The sequence below is a fragment of the Phascolarctos cinereus genome, unplaced genomic scaffold (assembly GCF_003287225.1).
Source record: "Phascolarctos cinereus isolate Bilbo 61053 unplaced genomic scaffold, phaCin_HiC Scaffold_726;HRSCAF=1367, whole genome shotgun sequence".
NCBI lineage: Eukaryota > Metazoa > Chordata > Mammalia > Diprotodontia > Phascolarctidae > Phascolarctos > Phascolarctos cinereus.
In genome coordinates, this window is record NW_027556098.1 from 80,062,668 (window position 1) to 80,075,776 (window position 13,109).

The window sequence follows — 13,109 nt, forward strand, 5'->3', positions numbered from 1 at the left end:
TATATACACATATGTATATATACACATACAATATATGCATTCATATATATGTGCACATACACTATATATACACATATGTACATATACTTTTTTAAAAAAAAAATTCAGTTACCAACTTATACTTGACAAGTTGTTTGGTCACCCCTTAGGCTCTGACCCATTATCTGTATTAACTGACATATTAGTCCATAAAGGACTGAATATGAATATGAACTAGAGGTAGATTAGAATTAGTAGGAAAAAAGGCAGAGGAGGCTGAATGAGGGGAAAACCCACCAAGTGAAAAAGTGATTATCTTAAAAATAGCAGTAGGATTAATTGCATATGTGATAAGAAAAGAGAAAAATTTAAGAATCAATTTAAGTACAGACTGCTTAAAATAAATAGGGTTTAATAATGGGAGAACAAGAGCACAGAGTTCCTTCTTGGCAGGCATTTAAGGTGTTTGAAAATAAAGCCAATTTAACAAAATAATAGAAGAAATAGGACCATAATGAACGTGTCATTTTACCACAACAAAAAAATAACAGAAAGAAAGCTGTTGGAAATGCAAACACAGGATCTGTAATAACAGGCCTTTCTACTGCAGAGGCTCATTTTCCCTGTTGTAATTAAACTGCCAGTGTGTTTCAGTGATAAGCCCAAATTCTCCAAATTTTATAACTTTGCCAAGAAAAGGAGCTTCAGGTTAAACATGGGCAAATAGTCTTTTCTTTCACAAATATTCTTTCTTTCTTTTTTTTTTTTTACAGAAATTCTTTTATGAAGTTTGAGAGTGAAACAAGCAGAAATGGAAGAACAAAACATACAATGACTATAACACTCTAAATAAGAACATTAGAAAATAATAAAAACCATGAAAAGCCAGATTATCCACTGCATCTAATTCTTGGTTCCAAAGAAATGATGATGAAACACATACTTGACTCTTTTTGATCAAGAGATGGTAGACTATAGATTTACATTGCTGAATATGCTACCAATCACAGTTACTTTATTGGTTTGTTTTTCTTATTTTTTTTCTTTGTCATGAGAGAGGTTGATATTGTCGGAAATATTGGGAGATGACAATACAAGAACAGCAAGAATCAACCAAAACCTTGAAACTTAAAAAAAAAAGCTTTTCATGAGGAAGGCGTGAATATGTTGCCAGTCTCAATTTCTACTTGGTCTTGGTCCAAGGCATGCTATTGCACACATTTTAGAAGCTTAAAAAAAAGTTTCTAACACCATGATCTCTCTTCTGCCTTCACATGTATCAAAGGAATTTCTGCCACATCTGAGATTCTGTGACTCCATATTCTTAACTCCTAAAGCATAATCTACCCTTATCATCTCCTTTGGGTGATCATAATGGCTAGCAGAATTATATTTCAGACTACTGGACCAGAAATTGCCATCTCTCACCCTCTACAGGCTAAAAGTTCCTTTAGGTTCTTTCAAACAGTGGATTGAGACAGAGATTGGATTTATGGTTTCATTGGTATAAGGAATTCCCAAGTGAGGAAACTCCCCCTCTACCAACGCAGTTTGGTACCTTCTCTGAACTTACCATCCACAAATATTCTTTCTTAATAGTTGTAAGGCCAACTGGGTGGTACAACAGATAGTGTGCCAGGCCTGGAATCAGGAAGACCTGAGTTCAATCTGGCCTTGGACACTTATTAGCTGGGTAAGTCACTTAACCCTGTTTGCCTCAGTTTCCTCATCTGTACAGTGAGCTGGAGAAGGAAATGGCAAACCACTCCAGTATCTCTGCCAAGAAAACCCCAAATGGGGTCAAAGAGAGTCAGACACAACTGAACAACAGCAATAATAGTTGTACTTGGAGTGACAAAGAGATATGGGCTTATTTTAAAGTTGCTAGCAAAGATTCTTCTGTTGGGAGGCCATGTAGTGCTGTGGAAACAATGCTGAGTTTGAAGATATAGGACCTGAGTTCATAATTTTGATCGACAGCTCACTTTCTGTGTGACCGTGTGCAAATCATTCTCCTTTCTAGGACTCAATTTCCTCACCTGAAAATGAAGGAGTCAAAAGAATAAATCATCTGCAAGGTCCCTTCTACCTCTAGATCTAAGGTCCTTTACTTATCCCTGTGATGCTGAGGTGGGGAAGAGGGGAGGGGAAGGGAATAAGTTCCAGGCCCTGTGCTAAGTGCTTTATAAATATCTCATTTAATCTTTACAACAACTCTGTGAGCTAGGTGCTTTATTATTCTCATTTTTATAGTCAAGGCAACTGGGGCAAACAGGTTAAGTGATTTGTCTAGTGTCACACATCTAGTGTCAGGCTGAATTTGAACTCAGGTCTTCCTAATTCTAGGCTCAGCACTCTATTCACTGTGCCACCTAACTGCCTCTAGGCAAGTGAACCTGGGTTTTCAAAAGGTTATGAAAGGCAATGTCTGGAAGCTTCTACCAAGAAGTAAAAGTTTCAAGTATAGGGCCAGTGAACAACCATGTTTATTGCCTGAGGACCAGTCAAACCAACTTCAGAGAGACTCATCACCAAAAAAGGCTGGTCACTAGGTGATGGTGGTAGGGAAAAGGAGAGGAAGAGGGAAAGGACAGAATAGAAACTCATGAAGGCCACTAAGGCATGGAGAGGTTGTAATATGAATTTGTTGAGGGAGTTCTCTCACTGATAGAAGCATAGATTTCTCAAATTATCCTGGATCCCTCTCCAGTGTACCCAGGAAGAACTCCTCCTTGAACCAATTAAGGTGGTTACTAGATAAGGGCAAAGGGCTCTTGATAGATCCACCTTGACTGGATTAGGGCAATCAGAAAACTAAGAGGAGGAAGACCTCTTTTTGATTACTTCTGTAAATGGAAGTATCTCTTGAGTTCACCTTTGACCATTTGGAAAGGAGAATCCTTAAAAGGGATGGTCAAAGAGGAGATGAATGGTTTTAGGGAAATGATTTTCAAGGACATGCTGAAAGAAAAGTGACTATTATTCTGTTTGATGAATCAAGTTGTTATCTGATCTTTTACCTTACCCTGAGCTCTGTAACTATGTTCATCCTATTGTGAATTTTCCTTGTTGGGGACACTATAAATTGTATCCTCAAAAATGGCTTGTTAGAGAGATTTTCAGAGTCATAAGGTGACCACTCTGTCTTTGGTTGTCTCTCTCTAAGAGAAATGATTAGATTATAATAATCAAAATTAATCAAAAGTAGTTTTGGTAGGTGTGTGCCTAAAGCATGGAGTACAAAATTTTCTTCTGTAGTATATTTCATTTCTAAAGTACTAAATTTATTCCTCCCTCATTATATAAATTTGTATGTGTACATATGTATACACACATACGTATATGTATATATGTATGTATATACTCTCTCTTTACTCCTCCACCAGACTTGCACCAGTATTCACAGATTAGATCCCCAGAAGGTGATTGCTACCTAAACTTTGTTTGTGGCTACTTAAAAACGTGGCTCATGAACTGTCCTTCCCCACCCCCTAGTGGTTCCTATTAACAATCATCTAGTAGACAAAATTGACTCTGAGCAAAGGCATTTACTAAGATAGTGCAGTTGGAACAGTTGTTTATACCACGTTATAATCCTCTCAAAGACTTCAATAGAGACTTATCTGGGATGTCACGTGTAGGGACCATGAAGTTTGCATTCAAAGGGTCTCACTTGTGGACCTAGAGGGCCACAGGTGGCCTCGAGGCTGCAGGTTCCCCACCCCTGTGACCCACACAATAAGACTGCCCAGGGATGTGGAAGAGGGCTAAGTATTTTTATAGAGAGGTCTTCCTTAGGCATACCTTGTGCTTGGGCACTAAAGAGGTTCCCACTCCTTTTGTCAGAGGTAGATTGGTACTGATTGGCTAGGGTGCTGGTCTTTTCGTTAGGTGGAAGGCACATGTCTATTGTAGAGATGACCTATCACAAGAATAGCTCAGATCTAAAACCTAGAGGCTATTCAAACTACCAATGTCAGACACTATGGAACAGAAGAAATCAGAATTATGTCACAGGATCAGCTGATCTAATTCCTCTAAACTATGTGAACCCTTTAAAACAGAGGTTCTTAATCTGGAGTACATAGCCTTCCCACCCCTCCTTCATGGACAGATTTTAGGGGGTCTGTGAGTTTGAATGAGGGAAAAAATGACATCTTAATTTTCACTAGCCTCTAACTAAAATTTAGCATTTCCATCAATTATTTAAAAAGACTATTCTGAGAAGAGGTCCAGAGGCAGCTAGGTGGCAAAGTGGATAGAGCATTACAACTGGAATAAAGAGAACCTGGGTTCAAATCCAGCCTCAGATACTTCCTACCTGTGTGATCCTGGGCAAGTCATTTAACCCTTGTCTGCCTCAGTTTCCTTAATTGTAAAATGGGATAATAAAGCACTTACCTCCCCAGGTTGTTGTGAAGATCAAACAAAATATTTGGAAAGCACTTAGCACAGTACTTTGCCCATAGTAGGCTTCTTTCCATGGATTTGAGCAGCCTAACCTAATGAAGAATCCTTGCCACTTGCCACTTTTCTTATGCACAGACCACCTAGTATGCCCACTTATTGTAAAAGCTATATTATTTGGCACTTTTCCAGTCAGAAAATTCAAGAAATCAGTATTCCTGATCTCCTACCCTTCTCCCTCAACAGAAGAGATCTTAGACATCATCTGTTGTCCCCGGAGGGCGCCCTTACCCCCCCCTTTCCCTTCCATTTATAAGTGAGGAAACCTACAGAGTCCTGCTCAAGGTCTCAAGACCCAACACTGTGGTGCCAAATGTTGACTCCTATGTCTCTGGTTTCTAGCCCAGCAGTCTCTCAATACAGAGCACTGAACTCTTTCAATTCAATACATATTCATTTAAATGCTTTCTCTATAGGGCACCACAGAGACAAAGATGATTAGGATACATTCCCTGTCTTCAGGAAGTTCTCAATTTAATAGGCATTACCTTTGTTGCTGATAAAGTCATAATGGATGGCATTATTTTTTTATCCCAGTTAAATGCATAAGAATCAAGGGTGGGTTGGTAAATGTTTAACAACTGACTAGCTGGAAAAAATATTCATGGCACATATTTAAGTATAATCTGCATTATTAACATTTTCTTTATCATTTTCTTAAGTCTAGACAATCAACAAAATGATAAATCTAGTCCTGACTTATAGCATTGGCCAATTTATTTTTTTCTTCAGTTTTACCGATTTTGGTAACTATTTCCCAATAACACATAAGTTTTTTTTTTTAACAGTCATTTAAAAAAATTTTGAGTTACAAATTCCCTCCCTCCCAACCCTCCCACCTCCTTGAGAAGGCAAGCAATTTGATGTAGGTTATACATGTGCAGTCATATATATACTTACATATTAGTCATGTTGCAAAAGAAAACACAAAGCAATAAAAATAAAGTTAAAAAGTGTGTTTCAATCTGTTTCCAGAGTTAATTAGTTCTTTCTCTGGAGGTAGATAGTATTTTTCATTATGAGTCCTTTGGAATTGTCTCAGATCATTGTCTTTCACAGTTTATCATCCTTACAATAGTGTGTACAATGTTCTCTTGGTTCTGCTCACTTCACTTTGCATGAGTTCATGTAACCTTCCCAAGTTTTTCTGAAACCATTTCGCTCATCATTTTTTAAGTAGTACAATAGTATTCTATCACAATCATATGCCATAACTTGTTCAGCCATTTCCCAATTGAAGAGCATTGCCTTGATTTCCAATTCTTTGCCACTGCAAAAAGCTGCTCTAATATCTTTGTACCAATAGGTCCTTTTTCCTTTCCTTTGATTTCTTTGAGATATAAACCTAGTACTTGTATTTTTGGGTCAAAGGGTATGCAGAGTTTTACAATTCTTTTGCATAGTTCCACATTCTCTAGAATGGTTATGATGGGGTGTGGCCCAAGCCGAGGTCTTTGCCCCTTGCCCCATTTGTCTACAGGCCTCAGCCCCTCAGCTCCCTTTGAAAGTCTTAGTCTACCTTTTATTCTTATTCAGATGCGCCTTTGCCCCTTGCCCTAAAAAGGAATCTGGCTCTCACTTTAGGTTCCTTATCGACTCCCCTTGTCGACTCCCCTTATTTCCCTTTGAAAGCCCTACCTCCACTTTTTTTATCTCATTCTGACGCCTTTCAGTTCCTTCCTTATCTATTCCCATTGTCTGTTCAATCTCTTAGACCTTCCAATCGGAATTCTCACCCAGACCCCTTTCCCAGACCCTTCCCTGGTCACCCAAAGTCACTTTAGTGTGTAAGATCTACCCTGGCCCCCATTCAGGGCTGAGAATCTCATGCCCAAAAGGCTGAAAATTTTCCCATGCCTGCTCATCCTTACTCTAATAAACTTTTCCTCTGGCTGGAAGAAGATTTGAGTTGAATCCATTTAGGCAGGGCCTGGTACAGAAATCTTGGGGTTCCCAGCACCCCAAAACCTTTAGACCAAAGAGGTCTAGGACTTTGGGGTGCTGCTGGAACCCCAAGATAGCGGTACCAGGCCCTGCCTGAATGAACTCAAATCTTCCAGCCAGAGGAAAAGTTTATTAGTGATAAATCACATTGGCCAGGTGACACCTATAAGGATGAGCGGGCATGGGAAAAGCTCAGCTTTTGGGGCATGAGAGATTCTCAGCGTATTAGCTGAATGTTAGTGATGCCCACCAGGAAGAGTGGGCATGAGAAAGTCTCAGCCTTTTGGGCTGGGAAAAGGGTCTAGGTGAGAATTCTAATTGGGGAGGTCTGAATAAACAATGGGAATAGCTAATGGGGGAATGGGAAGGCATTTGTCAAAGGGAGATAAGGGGAGTAGTTTAAGTATTTTATGGGGCCTGTAATGGAGGGAGCTGGAAGGCATCTTAGTAAGGTCAAAAGGTGAAGGCTAAGGCTTCCAAAGGGAGATGAGGAGCTGGGTCTGTAGACAAATGGGAGCCAGATTCCCTTTGGGTTAAAGGTGTGTGGGGGGAGATCTCTGTTTGAGCTCACCCCATCATAGACCTCTTCAGTTAGACCAGGTCATAACTCCCCCAACAGTGCATTGGTGTCCCAATTTTTCCATATCTCCTCCACATTTGTCCTTTCCTTTTTTGGTCATGTTAGCCAATCTGATAGATGTGAGGTGATATCTCAGAATTGTTTTAATTCACATTTTTCTAATCAGTAGTGATAGAACATTTTTTTTAATGTGACTATTGAAAGCTCTGATTTCTTCTTCTGAAAACTGCTTGTTCATATCCTTCCACCATTTATTAATTGGGGAATGGCTCTTATTTTTATAAATTTCACTCAGTTCGCTGTATAATTTGAGAAATGAGCATTGACCAATTTCTGAGGTTTAAATTCTCATGCTGGAAATTTATCAATTGGCTTTAAAGGTCACTCTAGGACACCCTTAGAACAGTGCTGTGTGTATACAGTCATGTAAAGATGTGACTTTCTGAATGAATGAAGAAGCATTTATTAGAAGAGCAGGGTAGTCTTGCTTTCAAAGAGCTCACATTCTCATTGGGGAGACAGGAAGGAATTCCTACCTGCCTGTGCTGGCTTGCTTAGGAGAGCATGCTGCTGATTCTCCCGCACAGCCCACACTGCTGGGTGAGGCGGGAGAGAATCAGCCAGAGGCAGGTGCTGGATTCAAGCTCTCAGAATAGCTGCTCTGTTCTTCTCAGTTTTTCCCATACTCCAATGGATTGCCCTGTGCACCCTGCTGGGGTGTCTTCTAGGGCTGTGCTGGAGCTAGCTTTAACCTGCTTTAGAGAGCTGATTGTTAACCTTTCACAGTGAGCCTTGGAAATCAGCTAATGCTGGCCTTGATTTATTGTTTTATTGATTATCCAGACTTGAGAAAATGTTAATAATGCAGAATAAGCTTAAAACTGCATAGTGGGTACATTTTTTCTCCCTTGGGAGCAGGTTATTAAACACTTATCAGCAATCATCTGGGTTTGTGCATTCCACTTTGGAGATCACTGGCATAGTAGATATGGAGAGGTCTAGGACTTTGGGGTGCTCCTGGGAACCTCCGAGATAACAGCGCTGGGCCCTGCCTGAATGAATTCAACTCAAATCTTTTTCCAGCCAGAGGAAAAATTTATTAGTGATAAAACACTTAAGCTAGGTGACCCCCGTAAGGACAAGTGGGCATGAGAGGTTCTCAGCCTTTTGGGCATGAGATTCTCTTTGGGTAGCCAGAGTAGGGGGCTGGGAAAAGGGTCCAGGTAAGAATTCCGATTGCAAGGTCTGAGAGATTGAATAGACAATGGGAATAGATAATGAAGGGAACTGAAAGGCATCTGAATGAGATCAAAAAGGTGGGGCTAGGGCTTTCAAAGGGAGATTAGGGGAGTCTACAGGGTGAGACTATAAGGAATCTAAAATGGGAGCCAGATTCTTTTTAGGGCAGGGAAAAAGGCGCATCTGAATAAGATTAAAAGGTAAGGCTAAGGCTTTCAAAGAGAGATGAGGGGCTGAGGTCTACAGACAAATGGGAGTCAGATTTCCCTTGGTGCAAGGGGCTAAGATCTTGGCTTGGGCCCACCCCATCGGATAGAGCACTGGACTTATAGTCCAGAAGACCTTGGTTTCAGTCCTATATCTGACATTTCCTGGCTGTGTGACCCTGGTTGAGCCATTTAACTTTTCTCCATATCTCCATATATATCATGGGGATAAATAATAGCACCTCCCTTCTGGAGTAGTTGTGAAGATCAAGGGAGACAAGCCTTAAAGCCCTATATAAATGTGTGTTGGGGTGGGTAAATGGTGCAGTGGATAGAAGGCTGGGTCTGAATTCAAGAAGACTCATTTTCCTGAGTTCAAATCCAGCCTCAGATACTTGCTAGCTGTGTGACCCTGGGTAAGTCACTTCATCTCTTTTGCCTCAATTTCCTCATCTGTAAGATGATCTGGAGAGGGAAATGGCAAACCACTCCAGTGTCTTTGCCAAGAAAAACCCATAAACAGAGCTCCTCTTGTGAGCTCCTTGAGGTCAGGGACTTTGCTTTTGCTGTTTTGTGTATGGGCTTAGCACATTAATGCCTCACACATAATAAACGCTTGTTGATTAACTGACTGACCTCCTCTCCCAAAGTCATCTTGAGCAATGTGAATTAATTTTTATTAACTGGAATTTTGTACTGGTGTCACATACCACTGCCTAAGTAAATGGGTTAAATTAGAAGTGCATACCAGCTCTAAGTCCTATAAATAATTACCAATGAGTTGAATATTTGAATTGTATGCTCCTTAAGAGCAGAGACCGTATCAGACCTTGCACACCCCCAAACAAGGCAGTTAGGTGGTGCAGTGGATACAGCATTAGGCTGGCAACCAGGAAGGTACATCTCCCTGAGTTCAAATCTGTCCTCAGTCATGTATGAGCTGTGTGACCTTGGACAAGTCACTTAACCCTCTTTGTCTCAGTTCCTCATCTGTAAAATGAGCTGGGGAAGGAAAGGGCAAGCCATACCTGTATCTTTGCCAAGAAAACCCCAAATGTGGTTGTGAAGAGTAGGATACTACTGAAACCCCTGAACCACAAAATAGCTCCAAATCCCCATGTTGCCTTGAATACAATAAAGCCTTCAATGAATATGTTATCAGTGATTGAAAGCCACATAAACTTTCTCCTAACAGACTTTTTTCTTGTGGATGGCACTCTGGAAGAATTTCACACTGCGGTATCATACTTACATAATGGACCCACCCACACATGTTCTCCTACAGAACTGGCTCTGGGTTGTTTCTTTGCAAAGGGTGTATCAAGGACAGTCTGTCTTTCAAATGAAAAGCATGAAACTTCAATTGTCCTCAGATCTAGAAACCATTTTTACAATTTGAATCTTTAAGGTCTGTTTTGTTTCATAACAGTCTCAAAGTTTATTATTTAAGAAGATAACTCATTTGCTGCCAGTAGAGCCTGTGGGGGTGATAATAGAGATTACACATGGGTTGGGTTTACTCAAGTTTTATTTCTGAGGTGGTATTGCTCAGAGATGAAAATGTCAAAATGGTCTAATGTTAATAGGTTTCTTTTCCTCACAGGACACTTTTTATTACATGTCACATGAGATCAATTTGAAAAGAAAAAATACAAGGCCAAAGGAATACAGTAGATGCAGATATAATGTCCTGAGAATGAAGGCCCTAACTTTGAAAGCAAAATAAAAAATGGACCAAGTCAAGACATCACTAATGCACCTTTATATTTTTGTGCTTATAAATAAGACCAGAAAATGGATTGAAATGGAAACAGGCTCATTATGTGATGGCAGGATGATGTAAATGCTGCAAAAGCAGAGCTAAGAAAATGATACATGAAATGACTGCAATGATGTAAACAGAAAAAACAGCCACAAAACAAGTGAATATTGCAGAATTATAAGTAACAAGCATGGTTTGAAAGAAGAAATGTGAGAAGACATCCCCATCCCATCCCTTGGCAGAAGTGGGATGTGTCCATAGATTTTGTACATATTTTTAGATTTTTGAAATGTATTGATCAGTTATGCTGTTCTCTCTCTGTCTCTTTGTCTGTTGCTCTTTCTCCCTCTTTCATCTTTAAAAAGATGCTATTTGTTATATGGGATTGCTCTCTGGGAGTGAAGGGGGGAAAGGATATTGGGAGAAATGATGGAGAAATAAAAAAATCAAGACATCAATGACTTATTTTTTTTAAAAGTATATGCTTCAGACTTGCTTATAGCATCATTACAAGGTATTATAGGATACTATTGGAAAGGTATGAACAAGTCAAATAGTTTTTGTTCTAGTACTGTGGGCTTTGAGTTATCTACAAAGAATTTTTAATTGTCAGACCTAAAGGGTATTTATTGAAATACAGAGATGCATATGGAGTGTGGAATGCCATGTCAAATAGAATACCATAATCAAAGCATTCTAGAGTGATGTATAGGAAAGCAATTTTCTTTCAAAGCCTCACAAAACTCAATGAGCTATAGAGGAATCTTTGGACTAGCTTATTAAAGAGGCTATGGGGACTGAATCCAGGGCCAATATTATTTAATCCCTGAAGTGGACAGTTTTGTCCTTGTTTCACTCTTGAGGTCATCCTGCAAGCGGCTCTATGATGAGTAAGTTAGAGGGTGAGCAAGATAGGAAGAGGTAAAGAAAACGGAAGTGTTTGGGGGCTCAGCATTTATGATGGGGTGTTTTCTGTGTAATGCCCATCCCATGTGGCTCTTGGAGATGCTCTTTGTTGATTTTTTTTTTGGGTTAGGCAATGGGGTTAGGTGACTTGCCTAGGGTCACACAGCTAGTAAGTGTTATGTGTCTGAGGTCAGATTTGAACTCAGGTCCTCCTGAATCCAGGGCCAGTGCTCTAGACACTGCGCCACCTAGCTGCCCCTTGGAGATGCTCTTTGGAAAGTATTATTACTGATCTCTCCTCCTCAGAAGCAAGGGTTGGTGAGTGCTGAGAAAAGTCTCTATTTCATATCTGGTGGTAGTTGTTTAAAGGTACCCCTGAGAATGGGATTCAGAAGCTTTAGGAAAATTCAATTCAATTTAATTTAACAAGCACCTGTGGAGCACCTGCTATGCATCAGGTGCTAGGTGCTGGACATGCAAAGTAAAATTGAAATAGACTTTGCCATTAAGGAGCTTATGTTCTACTATAAGAAACTGTCTCTATTCCTTGAAATTCTTAAGGATGTGTCTTTACCATGAGTTTTTTGATGCAACATGCTCAGCAACCACCAAAAATCTGTGGATACCTTATGGATAACCTGGATTCTCTATGTCCAGCAGGTCCAGGACCTTAGCGAATGCTGGAAGTTGTTTCCTCAGGTGGCTTATTAATTGCTTATTTCTCTACTAATTGCCTGAAAGGAATGGGAACATTCATGTAACCCAGCATTACATGTGTACTGGGCCAGGGCTAGTCAGAGTGCCACAGTAATCAGACTTCTTGGGCTGTTTCCCTTCAGGACATGAGTATTGGGAGCAGAGGTTGGCTGTGTGGAAAGTAAATAGATGTTGGGAGGGAGGGGGATGGGAACACTTAACTTTGTCAAATAGCTCGGAACTCTCCACAGGCACCGATTTGTCTGAACCACACTCCTCAAGTATCTTCTCTTGAAGCATTGATTGGTGTAGGCCATTGCCTTTTCTTTTCAGCTGAACCTTATCTCATTTTCCTCTTGATCTTTCCTTTGCAAAATTGGTAGGATTTAGATATTGAGATTTGGCAGCATTTTCCACATTTGCTTTATCACAAGGGTCAGTGAACCAGCAGAGTACACTGCGAGGGCAGTGGGGGGCACCAAGCTCACTGCTGCTGCACTGTCTGGCTATACAGACAGAGCCCTATCTGCCCTCTCTCCCTCTTCTCCTTGAGCTTCAGTGTTGTGTAGCAGGATTCTGAAGCACTGATCTCACATGCACCAGCAATGATGGCACTGCCTCTCATGCTTAAATATACTAGAGACTCAATGTTGTGGTGTGGGTGGAAAAGTCATTATCTTTGGTCAACCCGCTTCTTTCGCTGCATCTCAACTGCATAACTCTTCTGGATGCTAACAAAAACAGTCAAGAGTTTTTTTTTCCCTGAAAATCTGTTGAAATTACAAGTTGTCTCTGAGTTTTAATAATACTATTTCTGCTTTCCTTAGAAAAATTACTTACGTCCTTGAAGGCTGCATTTTCCAAAATTTTTTTTTTTTTGCTTACTGTCTTTGGAATCTACATTTTTCTTCCTGTGTGGTATTATATACCAAAGAGAAGAAGGTCTTGCATTTATGGTTCTATGTAGTTTTTCTTTTCTTTTTTTTTTTGACTTAAATTCTTTTGTCATTCTAAATTTAAAAGATCAAAGATTTTGAATTTGAAAGATCAACAAACATGAACATTTTTGTGGTATTCCTTTAAGGATGAGCAATAATCAATGTTCCGTATTAAACCCTCACCCCAATCTATGCTTCTGAGAAAGCATCCTATCACTTGGGGTATTCTTTTAATTGGCTGCTGACCTGAAATTCCATGGAACCTACTAAAAGGGCAATCCCTGTCCCTCAAGGTATCATTATCCTATTGACCTCTAAGTGTAAGGATGCCCTCCAAGGCTTAAGGAATGGATGACTATCCACTATACCCCAAGTCATGAGTACATGGCCTC